Here is an 11,412-nt window from a genome sequence, read left to right as displayed (position 1 = left end):
GAAAGCCAGAAAAGCAACAACCGCACCGATAGAGAATCAATTTAGGAGTGGTTTGCTTCACAACGGGGTACATGTAAGACGCAAGCGGCACCAATGGATGCGGCGTTGCAAGATGCAGATGATATAACGAGTAGCGAACAGCCCTAGGACGAGGCAGAGAGTTAAGCGAACGGGTGTAGAAACAGAGGATGAAGTTGGAGAGAAAGGGGAACCGGCAGCTTGGAACGGTGGCCTCTGGTCTCTGTCTTGTCTTCGCCCGTCCCTTTCTTCACATTTGGTGCCGAAACCCGGGGTCGAGCCAGGGACCTTTAGATGGGTGTGCATTATGGGTGATATCCATGACGGTAGGACGATGTCCTTCCGACTCCTATCAGACACACCTCCTCCATTGTATGTTAGTCTCACTTTCCGTTAAGCTCAATCTGGCGTAAAGCTGGGGCTTCGTAGCACGCTTTCCGATTGGATATTCGGCAGCGCTTCAGCGATGGTGTTGCGAGAAGACTCCGCTGCCACCTCGTCCGTTGTTGGCTTGCTGGACGCGTCCGTGCTAGAAACGCGTCTTCGAAGCTGTGATAGCCCACAGCGCTCATGCCGGGTCGAGGGTTCGATGCTAGCAGAGTACTGCCTTGCTGATTGGAAGAGTGCTCGAAGTTACCAGCGCTTCCCGTTGGTGTTAAGAATCCCGGATCACAGTCTTGAGAATTTTTCTCTTCCGTTTCTCCCTTGGGTTGAGCATAACGCTTCTCGCAGAAAAATAGACGATTCCGGGGGCGTCGGCTGGCGACTCGGCTGCTGCGTGTCCCTCCCTCAGTTCAACACCGGTTGGCACCCTCGTTGGCGTCGACTGGAAGGGGAGTAGCCGGGGTCCACCGGGAATTCCTTGAGGTCACGGTATGGTTTTGGTCACTGGCGCTTGCAGAAGGCTTTCTAACCGCGCTTCAGGTGAGCGAAGCTCGACCAGCTTCGATGGCTAGGTCATTGTGGTGGACTAAAGCTTCGAGCACGGTGCCATCTGCCGTAACGCTCGCAATGGCAAACTCGCCATAGATCTGGACGACCATCTTGTAGACTGCTGGCATTTCTTCCTGTATTTCTAACGAGCCCCTCATTTACAAACCCTATTATCATGCGAAAGCTTAGCGAGGGCCTCGATTCTGGCAGCCTTGATGCCAAGGTAGCATAAGAGGGTTTCCCGCCAGTTACCCGCTTATGACAGGCTGTAGACGTTCGCGTCACGCCGGGGGGTTGAAAAGAAGGTCCCCTTCTCCCCGTGTAGTCTGAGTGGCGCTGGCTACCACCCTCAAGCGTCAGATACAGTTGTAGTATATATAAATACCCCAGAAAGTGAAGCGGAACACAGTCGCCCAGATAGCCGAATTGGTAAGGCATTCGAGATCTAATCGAAAGGCGTGGGTTCGGTCCCCACTCTGGGCGCGTCTTTTTCTTTCTTTCTTTCTCACGTAATTAATAGTAATAACTAATAATGTAACGTCACTTAACGGTAAAAAAAGAATATTCTAACCATTCCCCTATGCCTTCTTTGGCGTTGTAGACTGCCGGCATTTCTTCCTGTATTTCTAACGAGCCCCTCATTTACAAACCCTATTATCATGCGAAAGCTTTGCGAGGGCCTCGGTTCTGGCAGCCTTGATGCCAAGGTAGCATAAGAGGGTTTCCCGCCAGTTACCCGCTTATGACAGGCTGTAGACGTTCGCGTCACGCCCCGGGGGTTGAAAAGAAGGTCCCCTTCTCCCCGTGTAGTCTGAGTGGCGCTGGCTACCCCCCTCAAGCGTCAGATACAGTTGTAGTATATATAAATACCCCAGAAAGTGAAGCGGAACACAGTCGCCCAGATAGCCCTTATTGGTAAGGCATTCGAGATCTAATCGAAAGGCGTGGGTTCGGTCCCCACTCTGGGCGCGTGTTTTTCTTTCTTTCTTTCTCACGTAATTATTAATAATAAATAATAATGTAACGTCACTTAACGGTAAAAAAAGAATATTCTAACCATTCCCCTATGCCTTCTTTGGCGTTGTAGACTGCCGGCATTTCTTCCTGTATTTCTAACGAGCCCCTCATTTACAAACCCTATTATCATGCGAAAGCTTAGCGAGGGCCTCGGTTCTGGCAGCCTTGATGCCAAGGTAGCATAAGAGGGTTTCCCGCCAGTTACCCGCTTATGACAGGCTGTAGACGTTCGCGTCACGCCCCGGGGGTTGAAAAGAAGGTCCCCTTCTCCCCGTGTAGTCTGAGTGGCGCTGGCTACCACCCTCAAGCGTCAGATACAGTTGTAGTATATATAAATACCCCAGAAAGTGAAGCGGAACACAGTCGCCCAGATAGCCGAATTGGTAAGGCATTCGAGATCTAATCGAAAGGCGTGGGTTCGGTCCCCACTCTGGGCACGTGTTTTTCTTTCTTTCTTTCTCACGTAATTAATAATAATAAATAATAATGTAACGTCACTTAACGGTAAAAAAAATATTGTAACCATTCCCCTATGCCTTCTTTGGCGTTGTAGACTGCCGGCATTTCTTTCTGTATATATATATATATATATAGTGAAAGAAGTTGACTGACACGTTTCCAGTTTTTGTTGCCTACAGTTTCGGAGTTAGAATCTCCTTCAGGCTGTATTTTAATTTCTCACATTGCGCCTTTATACAAAAACTTCTGTGAGGGAGGGTTACTTCCCTCATCCCTGCAGGAGAGGTCACGGGTGAGGGGTGTTTTAAACAGTTTGAGCAAGTGAGGCATTCCGATTGGCTAGAAAGGTGGAAGGTGAGGGAAGGGGAAAGAACACGGGCGAAAAGGCAGACCGAAAACACGTAACAAGAGGCACACAAGCAAATACGAGATCAAAAACAAGAGTGAGTCCTGCGCGCTCCGCAAATGGTGTAACAGTAGTCAGCGGGAAGGGAAAAGGAGAAAAAAAAGGGGGGGGGGGGTATGAAGGGAGACAGACATAAGATGGCGGCACAGGCATAGATCTTCGATTCGGTCAAACTGCAAGGCCGCATGCATGCATACATCCCTGAAGAAGGAGTTTCTAACTCCGAAGCTGTTGGCAACAAAAACGGGAAACGTGTCAGTCGACTTCTTTCTCTATTTTTATGCTGGCCCATCGAACTTCATGATCTCTCTCTCTCTCTCTCTCTCTCTCTCTCTCTATATATATATATATATATATATATATATATATATATATATATATATATATATACGATAGAGAAGTCAAACTGAAAAACATAACAACATTTATTCTAGAACTTCTAGAGATCTAAGGATCTAGAGAACTTCTCCCGAACGCTTAGGCTCAGCGAATATTACTATGGCAAATCACAAGACCCTAATATGGACACTAGGCTGCCATCACTACGCCATTGGACTCCTCCCCCACAAAGAGACAAATGCTTAGACATCTACATCAAGGCGGTACAACGCGACATTCTAGCTCAATGTAAAAATCGATCACCGCATCACAAAAATCTCTCACAGAAAGATGAAAAGGCAGTAAAACGTTTAAGCGAGCGCTCCGACATAACAATCAAACGCGCCGACAAAGGTGGCGCAATTGTTATTATGAATAAGCAGGACTACATCACTGAGGCGGAAAGACAGCTCAGCGATACTTCTTTCTAGTAAACCAACTGTCACCGATCAGACTCCGCAATTTAAGAACAAGGTAAGCCAGACACTGATTGCGCTCGTCAAAGACAAAAAACTTCCGGAAAAAACTGCAGCCTTACTTCAAGTTTTAAGCCCAGTTCCAGGACGATTTTATATGTTGCCTAAAATACATAAAGCAGGAAATCCAGGCAGGCCAATCATCTCCGGTATAGGGACAGTAACAGAAATCATCTCTAGTTTTATCGATAGCTTAATCAAAGACATTCCTCCCACACTACCTTCATATGTAAAGGATACAAACCATTTTCTGGCTGATATTATGGATCTAGTTATACCGGAAGGTAGCCTGCTAGTCACTCTCGACGTCGCCTCGCTATATACAAATATTCCACACTCGGACGGCATCCGATCTGTCATCCAGGCATACAATGATGCCGCCCAAGACAATTCAATTGATGGTGAAACTCTCGGCGTACTTCTAAAGCTCGTCTTGGAGCTGAACAACTTTGAGTTCGACAATAAGCACTACGTGCAAATCGACGGGACCTCGATGGGAACAAAAATTGGACCCAACTATGCTAACATTTTCATGGGCACATTGGAGTCGGAATTTCTAAGCAAGGCACAGCTTCACCCTCTTTTCTATCGAAGGTTCATTGACGATATTTTTCTCATTTGGTGCCATGGGGAAGAGAAACTTCTAACATTTTTCACCGCTTTCAAAAACGCCCACGAGAGCATTTCATTCTCCCACTCGTATTCCGCATCTACCATCAACTTTCTCGATGTATCAGTGAGGATATCGGACAACAAGCTTGTGACCTCAGTGTACAGGAAGCCAACGGACCGACACCAGTACTTGCATTTCAAAAGCAACCACGTCAAACACTGTAAACTCGGCATACCATACAGTCAGTCTCTGCGTTTCAGAAGGATATGCTCTGACCCAGCTGATTTTGCCTCTAACTGTCAACAACTAACTAATGACCTAACACGACAACAATACCCACCGTCTGTCATCAGTGATGCCATTAGGAAGTCTGAGAAACAGGACCGCCGCCACCTGATAACTAACTCAAAATCAAAATCTTTGAATACGACCCCCCAACCTTATTCTAACATATGCCGCTTCGTCCTCCAGCGTAAACTGCATACTTAGAAAGCACCACAACATTCTACTCCAAAGCGAAAAGTTGCGAAGTGTTTTCCCTGAGCCTCCCCGTGTCGTGTACCGACGTGCGAGAAACATCAGGGATATTGTAACGTCATCTAAGGTCAACACCCCCAGCTTCACAGGCAGCGGACCCTGCAATAAGCCTAGGTGCAAACTATGCCCCATGATGACTAAAGCCTCTGTCGCCACCAGCACCACGTCTTCATTCTCTTTCCAGATAAGAGGAAACTTTGACTGTGACAGCGCAAACATTGTCTACCTTCTTGAATGCACCATATGCCACGCCCAGTACGTTGGTCAAACTGAGAATCCGTTTAGAATGAGAATCAACAACCACCGAGCACACATAAAGTCCCTACCACACCTTCCCCTATCTAAACATGTAAATAATCTAGGCCACCCTTTCCACGTATTCACAGCCACAGTGCTTCAGTCCAATTTCAAAACGCATTTTGATCGTGAAGCCCGTGAATCGTACCTTATTTACAAGTTTAACACTGTCTTGAGCGGCATAAATGAAAACACAGGCCGATTGTCTTGCCTGCCCAATCAGGCACCGGAGAAGGCCGATGCAGCGAGCAACTGAGAAACTTTGTTCTGAAAGAGCAACGTTCTTACTTTTTTTTTTTTTAATTTGTGTACAGATTGTACTTTGTACTGTGTCAGTGTATTGCTTGTGTGTAGTTGCCATACCACATGTACATATATTTCACCATAGTACCCCTTGCTTTATAATTTTTTCTTTATTTGTATGATTATTATTTTGTGTCCTTTTGCACTGAACAATTGCTATCGGGTAGATAAAACGGCTTGTCTTTTCTGTGGTGATATTCTGTTTATAGTTTTTTCTGTGCGTCTGTATGCGGGTATGTAAAGAAATATGATCTTGCGTAATTACTCTTCAAAAACTTCATGTGGCACTGTATATCTCCTTTTTTCTATGTTTTTCGCCTTATGTTCATTTATTTTCGGTATTTATGTGATCATGCTTAAATTAGCGTTACTTTGCATTGTATTGTCCTTGCATTGCATGACCTCGTGGACGCCTCGTGGCCGGCTGCCACGTTTTTCGCAAGAAAGCGTTTCCGCGATTTCGCGCCATGTGAAACCACGTGTTTTCTTCGAACCTCTTTCATCCCCGCATGGTCGCTTGGTCTTTTCTTCGAACCTCTTTCATCCCCGCACCCCCCTCCCTCTGCGGTTTCCGCGTCCCTCCCGCTAATCCCAATCCCCCTCTTCCTTCCCTCGTTTTCTTTTTTCTTTTTTCCCTTTGTTTATGTGTGTTAACGCTTGCACTAGGCATCCGTAGTTACCTCTGGGCTTCCCACCCTTTTCTCCTCACCAGTCAATTTCCTCTGGTTCTTTGCATATTTTCTGTATTTTTGAAACTCTCACACCCTGCAGGTTGCCCTACCTGGCACCTGCCGCCAGAAACAGGTCAACAAACGAGCTAGAACGAGCCCCTCCTTAGTTCTCACCTTCTTGCTTTCCCGTCGTGACTTCAGTACCTTGCAATGCTTTCCTCTCATCCTATAGCTTCGCCTGCCTTCATTAGGCCCCTTTCCCCCCTGTTCCCCGGCAGCACTCCAACAGCCCTCTACCCCCCCCCCCCCTTTTTTTTTTTGTCCACCTTGTGCGTTCTGCGGCTTTTTTGTGTCGCGTAGAGCCTACGTTTTTCTTGCCCCGCCCACAACTGAAATGTATTTAAACCCAACTGATCTGCACTATTTGTATCTTTGAAAAAGACCGGCCCCCGGTAGAAACGTTAGAATAAATGTTGTTATGTTTTTCAGTTTGACTTCTCTATCGTACAGCTAACCTCATAGCCAGGAACCTTTTCGCTTAACTATATATATATATATATATATATATATATATATATATATATATATATACATATATATACCAGGGTGTCGCACCGGAACTGAACCGAACCAACAACCGGACCTAGACCGGTATTTTTGTGAACCGTAACGAAATGATTTCGACTGCACGAGAATCGTAACCGAACCTGTATTTTTTCAGTTCGACACTGATTATATATATATATATATATATATATATATATATATATATATATATATATATATATATATATATATATATATATATATATTGTAGAACAGAGACGTACGGGACGAGGGATTCCGTAAGGACACATATCAAAGTTGCAGTCCTTATTGCCAGTGCTGTTTGGCGTTTTAACAGTGTTTTATAGTGCCGAATGAGGTATGATTGCCTTTTTTTATGCAGGAATCAATAATTGAAAATTCAAGTCGAGAAAAAATGCGCCGTTTTTTCCGGAAGCGGCAATCGAACCCACAACCTCCGCATACCGCGTGCGGTGCTCTACCATTGAGCTAGTTCCGCGGCGACTCCTCTCTCAACTATACCGCGGGGTTTTGTATTTAGGACTGCTCAGAGCCCGGTCAACTAGGGCCGCCCCTCGACCAACGCGGGAAGACGTACAACGTCTTTTCCCAGCGGCCGCACGTAAGACGTGGTCGGAAGTCGGGGATAGCCAAAGGCATTTCAGACTGCTGAAGCCAGAACCTCGTAATGCATTTTGTAGAACAGAGACGTACGGGACGAGGGATTCTGAATCCCTCGTTGGTCGAGGATTCGCGGGATTCTGTAAGGATTCCCGCGTTGGTCGAGGGGCGGCGCTAGTTGACCAGGCTCTGAGCAGTCGTAAATACCAAACCCCGTGGTATAGTCGACAGAGGAGTCGCCGCGGAACTAACTCAATGGTAGAGCACCGCACGCGTTATGCGGAGGTTGTGGGTTCGATTCCCGCTTCCGGAAAAAACGGCGCATTTTTTCTCGACTTGAATTTTCAATTATTGATTCCTGCATAAAAAAAAGCCAATCATACCTCATTCGGCACTATAAAACACTGTTAAAACGCCAAACGGCACTGGCAATAAGGACTGCAACTTTGATATATTGTAACGATGGTTACAATAAAAAGGCAAACTGGGTTTATTAGACAAGGCGAACTTGTGCCCACAAGCAACGAGCTCTGGCTAGCCTCAACCGTTCCACGGTCTTCTTCCTCTTTTCCTTCGTTCGGCGCGCACTCCTCGTCCTCTTCCTTGCTTTCGAGCACCGCCTAACGGACAAACGGGAAGGTACACCACTATGTACCTGGCGGGAAGTTCACACTGTACCACGGGAGATGCTGCATTGCTCCACCCTCCGGGGTGGCATCGACCCGATGCCACTAGAACGCGTACGCGAAGGGGCAACGAAAAGAAAGGAATACGCAAAACAAAATAACAATCAGATGAAACACAAGGCAGCAAGAGGGCAGCGGTAACCGGGGGACAAAAATTGGAAGCACAGTAGGTCAAACGGGGGTGTCCAATGGCCGCTCGTAATATGGCTTGAGGCGCACTACGTGCACAACTTCAGAGCTCGGTCGACGTCGAGAAGAAACGTTGGAGTTGCTCTGAGGTAACACCTCGTAGTTCAGATCGGAGATACGTCGGATAACCTTGTAGGGACCGATGTAGCGGCGAAGCAGCTTCTCCGACAGTCCACGGCGGCGGATAGGCGTCCATACCCAAACAAGGTCGCCGGGACAATAGTCCACATTCCGTCGTCTCAGGTTATATTGCCGGGCGTCGATTTCTTGTCGCCTGAGGATGCGAAATCTTGCAAGCTGACGAGCTTCTTCAGCGGTTTGCGTGAATTCGTCAACATCAGTGCCGGCTACCACGTCGTTATCCACAGGGAGCATTGCGTCGAGGGTTGCGTCACTGGGCGGCCAAAAACAAGCTCAAATGGCGTGAACCGGGTCGTTTCCTGCATGGCTGTATTATAAGCGAAAGTGGCATAAGGAAGAATTTTATCGCATGTCTTGTGGTTGAGGTCGATGTACATAGACAACATGTCAGCCAAGGTTCTATTAAGTCTTTCCGTGAGGCCGTTTGTTTGGGGGTGGGAAGCAGTAGTCTTGCGGTGAGTACTGTGCGTCAAGCGCAGTACTTCACGCATTAAGTCAGATGTGAAAGCCGTCCCCCGGTCAGTCAGCACTACAGCGGGCGCTCCATGTCTGAGGACAAGTTTGTGAAGAAAGAACTTCGCTACCTCGGCAGCGGTTCCCCGAGGAAGAGCGTGCGTCTCTGCATATCGGGTTAAGTAATCCGTTGCCACAATGATCCACTTGTTCCCTGAGGCTGACTTGGGAAAGGGGCCCAGTAGATCCATGCCGATTTGCTTAAACGGCGCGTCAGGAGGGTCTAGTGGGTGAAGTAGCACTGCAGGTTTTACGGGTGGCGTCTTCCGGCGCTGGCAGTCCCGACAGGTCTTCACGTACTGTTGCACCGAGGCTAAGAGGTTTGGCCAGTAATACTTCTTATAAATTCTTGCTAATGTGCGAGTGACCCCTAGATGCCCAGCTGCAGGCTCGTCATGGCATGCTTGTAAAATTTCCGTGCGTAATTCTGCCGGTACGACAAGAAGAAATTTCTCTTTACTCTGATCGTAATTTAGCTTGTAAAGTACGTTGTCGCGCAGGCAGAACGAGTTGATTCCTCTAAGAAAAGCACGGGGAGGCCCAGCGTTTTTATCCCGCAGGTATTCAATGAGTGGTCTGAGCTCCACGTCGGCCAGTTGGCGGGCAGCCATATCTGCAGCTTGGATCATCCCGACAAAGGGCAAGTCCTCTTCCTCGGCTTCAGGGGAATCAGTGGAAATCAGTGCCCGGGACAAACAATCAGCATCGCTGTGCTTGCTGCCCGACTTGTACACGACCGTAACGTCGTACTCTTGTAGCCTTAAACTCCATCGAGCAAGCCGTCCAGAAGGGTCCTTGAGGTTCGCGAGCCAGAGAGGGCATGGTGGTCGCTGACCGCTCTGAATGTCCTACCATACAGGTATGGACGGAATATGCTGATGGCCCAGATGACGGCAAGGCATTCTTTCTCTGTCGCTGAATAATTCCTTTCCGCTTTGGAAAGGGTGCGACTAGCGTAGGCTACAACCTTTTCCGCCCCAGCCTGCCACTGTACAAGAATAGCGCCAATTCCCACATTGCTGGCATCCGTGCGGATTTCCGTGTCGGCGGCGTCATTGAAGTGGGCTAGAACTGGAGCACTTTGTAGGCGTGTAGGCAATGTTTCGAAGGCCTGTTGTTGGTCGTTGCCCCAGGAGAACGGTACATCTTCCATAAGTCGGGTCAGTGGCTCGGCGATATTGGAAAATCCCTCTACAAATCGTCTGTAATAGGCACAGAGGCCCAGAAAGCGTCGCACAGCTTTCTTGTCGTTTGGGCGTAGAAATGACGCGACGGCAGTCGTTTTCTCGGGATCTGGACTAACCCCAGCAGCACTTACAATATGACCAAGAAATTTGAGCTCTTCAAACCCCAGATGACACTTTTCTGGCTTGATGGTCAAATCTGCAGAGCGAATAGCCTCCAGGATACTTCTGAGCCGTGACAAGTGCAAGTCAAATGAACTGGAGAAAACGACCACGTCGTCCAGGTACACAAGACAGGTCTGCCATTTCAGCCCAGCGAGGACAGTATCCATCATGCGCTGTAATGTAGCCGGCGCAGAGCATATCCCGAAGGGTAGAACCTTGAATTCGTAGATACCATCTGGTGTCACGAATGCCGTCTTTTCGCGGTCGCGCTCGTCGACTTCGATCTGCCAATATCCCGATTTCAGATCTAGGGACGAGAAGAATTTGGCATCGCGCAACCGGTCCAACGTGTCGTCAATTCTTGGGAGCGGATAAACGTCGCGTTTGGTCATACTGTTTAATCGGCGGTAGTCAACGCAGAAGCGAAGCGTGTTGTCTTTTTTTCGCACAAGTACTACGGGAGAGGCCCATGCGCTCTTCGAGGGCTGGATGACATCGTCGCTTAGCACGTCTGTTAGGATGCGGTGCTTCGCCACATGAGTCTGGCGGACTTTGGACGTCGTGGCAAAGCAGTCAGAAAATTCCTGCACGAGACTCACTAAAGCCTCCTTCTGTGTGGAGGAAAGGTTCTTGTTAACTTCGACAGGCGGAATGACGCCCTGCGTATGAGGATCTGCCGCTGTCGTGCCTAGTGTGGTCAGATGCGTTACGTCGGCGACCTCTTCGATGAATGCAATGGCGATATTTTTCGCGAGATGTCGGCGCTCGTTGGAAAAATTTGTAAGCAAGATGGGCGTGCACCCATTTTCGAGCTTTACAAATCCTCTCGCGATGCAGATACCTTTGTCCAGAAGTAACCGCATGTTGCCTTCGGCTATCCCTTCGTAGTCCTGAAATGTATCGTTCATGACGTTGACGAATACACTTGTGCGAGCGGGAAGTGTGACACCGTCGTCGTCGACGAGGCGCAGAGCCGTGTCGCGTCGGTGTTCAATGTTTTTTTCGATGGCTCGCTTCGTGGAAAATCTGATCGTCGATTTCTGCAGGTCAATAACTGCACCATTTGCTTGTAAAAAGTCTATCCCAAGGATTAAGTCTTTTGAGCATTCGGGTAGGACGACGAAGGTGCCGATGTACGTGAACCCTTTGATTTTAATTCGAGCAGTGCACATACCCACGGGATTAATCAGATGACATCCGGCTGTGCGAATCTGGAGGCCAGTCCAAGGCTTCAGCAC

At 48.1% G+C, this 11,412-nt stretch overlaps 1 non-coding gene across 1 annotated transcript; it reads left to right on the top strand.

The window, feature by feature from the left end:
• The first annotated feature begins 2,333 nt into the window (after positions 1-2,333).
• Positions 2,334-2,405, top strand: Trnar-ucu (transfer RNA arginine (anticodon UCU)). The gene has a single exon. It is a non-coding gene; the product is annotated as a tRNA-Arg (tRNA).
• Positions 2,406-11,412: the final 9,007 nt, after the last annotated feature.

The sequence above is a fragment of the Haemaphysalis longicornis genome, unplaced genomic scaffold, assembly GCF_048455015.1.
Source record: "Haemaphysalis longicornis isolate Haplotype H1 unplaced genomic scaffold, Haemaphysalis longicornis Haplotype H1 scaffold_2, whole genome shotgun sequence".
NCBI lineage: Eukaryota > Metazoa > Arthropoda > Arachnida > Ixodida > Ixodidae > Haemaphysalis > Haemaphysalis longicornis.
The sequence above is the reverse complement of the archived record's forward strand: the minus strand, read 5'-3'. Positions and strand labels throughout refer to the sequence as shown.